Raw genomic sequence first — 2,500 nt, 5'->3', positions numbered from 1 at the left:
GGTTCGAAACCCGACCCGCCAGGTTGGAGGGCGGGTAAATAACCAGTGCCCCCCCCCACTTCCATGACTGAGGTACCCTGAGCATGGTACCATCCCGCCGCACTGCTCCCTTTCAGGGCCATTGGGGGCTGCTCCCTTGCACGGGTGAGGCATGAATGCAATTTTGTTGTGTGCAGTGTTCACTTGTGTTCTGAGCAGTGCTGCGTCACAATGACATTGGGAGCTGGAGTTCCCCAGGTGGACTTTCACTTCACTTTCACTTCACAGCACATTTAGTATGCAACACGTGACGTGACCTGGCATATTGGCTTCTAACTAACCAATACAGGTTTCCCATCACCACATGTGATCCTGATCAAGCAGGTGCATGGCAGCGATCACTAAGGATAGACCGATATATATATCGGTATCGGGCCGATATTTGCATTTTTTAAGTGTATCGTATCGGCCGATACGCGTGTGGTTTTGGCCGATACGCAATATCTATTATTTTATGTAATTCGGGTTTTTTTAAAAGCACCAAGACACTTTATTTTTTTATTACTTGATTGTTAGACATGACTTTATTGTTAGAGTGGATGTTTAAATGTTACAAGTTCTACCTCAATTTGATAATGTTAAAGGAATGTTTATTTTTAACTTGAGACCTGGAATATTTGTCATTTTCAGCCTTTTTTTAACCCATATCGGCCCCAAATATCGGGTATCGGAAATCGGGTATCAGCCAAGGGTGATGAAAGAAATATCGGTATCGCATCGGCCATTAAAAAACCTGTATCGGTCGACCCCTAGCGATCACACATATTACACATCACATAAAACCCTCTGGACACATAATGTACACAGTGTACAGTGCCCATCCTGTGTATAAATAAAAATATAAATAAAATATTGTGACGTGAATCAACCATGTTAGCATGAGGAGAACAGAGCTCCAGCCAAATGAATGGAATATGTGTGGCTATCAGTGGTGTTTGGCTAACCACTATGAAGTCAATGGCTACAGAATGGATCCATGTAGGCTATAAGTGATGTCTGGCTAGCCACTACAGCTAATGAATGGATCTGTGTAGGCTAAGTGATGTTGGCCTATCCACTGTCACAGTGGCACTGTGAACTTTATGACTAATAATGAATGGACATGGACAAGCCAATAAATGAATGTGTATCTACTATGTGTGACTACTGTTAGCTTAGCCATAGTGAATGGGCACACTACTGCATGGAGAACAGAGAAGCTCTATTAGCCACAAAGAGATGTCTCTCTGTGTGTGTGTGTTTAAGAGGAGTGTAGGGAGTGACCCCCTTATTGTAAGCTTTCTGAATCTGTGTGAGTGTGTGATGTTTTAGGCTGATTACTACTTGCCCATAACACACACACACACACACACACACACACACACACACACACACACACACACGCACACGCACACACGCACACGCACACGCACACACACAGGCCTGACTACAAGTCCAAGACTAGACACAATCATTTCTTTCAGGAATAAATGCTATGCATGGGGTGTTCTTACAGTTTAAACACAGTCTGGGTTGAGACTGACTGCCCAGATATGAAGTATATTTAATGATGAACTGATCGCAATAAAATAAATAAACAAGCCAAACTACTTTTTTTTGGCGACCTCCAGTGCCCCAGGCTTAGGTTGGTGAATGCCCCCTGGAAATACTGCATACTTGTCAGGGCAGTCCCGGCCCAGTGCTTGGGGAACTGGGTCTTGGGAGAAGAGGCTGTTGGTTCAAATCCCACTTTCACCCGTAGGCCTATGTAACTGAGGTGATCTGTGCTAGTTTGGAATCAAGGCTCGAACCCGCCACCCACCAGTCAAAGCTCCAGTTCGGAACTCTGCTCGTTGGCATCTATTACACCAGTGGCTCTCAAAGTGTGGTCCAGGGACCACTGGTGGTCCGCGACAGAGCTCAGTAGGGCTGGGTAAAATAATCGATTCAATCGATAATCGATCGATATCATTTAAAATTCACATAATCGATTCACAGGGCACAAAATCGATTTTTTGGTTCTTTTTCTTTTTGTGCTTTTTGTTTAATTTAGGTCTATGGAAAATACCCAGTAGGTATTAGTCAATTAGGCCTAGGCCTACTTATTACAAATTAGCAATCTGTTAACACTGTCAAGCCACAGCCCTTTGACATTTATATATAAAAATAGGCAACAGCATCTTTTGGGGGAAATCCTGGCACCAAGAAGGGAACGGATTGAATCGATTCGGAATGAATCGAATCGAATCGAATCGAATCGAATCGTGATTAATCGATTCAAAGCCCTAAGAATCGAAATCGAATCGATACAGGAACATGGCTGCGATACCCAGCCCTAGAGCTCAGGTGGTCCGCAAGGGGATTTCTACTATTCCAAGAGAAGCAACCAGTAGGCTAGGCAATATTTGCAACATTATCATGCCTAAAATGTGTCCTTGCTGCAAGCCTGATACTAGAAAGCTCTGCTTTGATGCAATCGAAA

At 43.8% G+C, this 2,500-nt stretch overlaps 1 protein-coding gene across 1 annotated transcript in view; it reads right to left on the bottom strand.

Annotated features, from left to right (window-relative positions):
- LOC134444242 (ras-related protein Rab-35-like) overlaps positions 1-2,500 on the bottom strand; it is an 8,505-nt gene that overhangs the window by 4,737 nt on the left and 1,268 nt on the right. The window lies entirely within an intron of this gene.

This window comes from Engraulis encrasicolus, unplaced genomic scaffold, assembly GCF_034702125.1.
Source record: "Engraulis encrasicolus isolate BLACKSEA-1 unplaced genomic scaffold, IST_EnEncr_1.0 scaffold_47_np1212, whole genome shotgun sequence".
In the NCBI taxonomy this organism is placed as follows: Eukaryota; Metazoa; Chordata; class Actinopteri; order Clupeiformes; family Engraulidae; genus Engraulis; species Engraulis encrasicolus.
The sequence above is the reverse complement of the archived record's forward strand: the minus strand, read 5'-3'. Positions and strand labels throughout refer to the sequence as shown.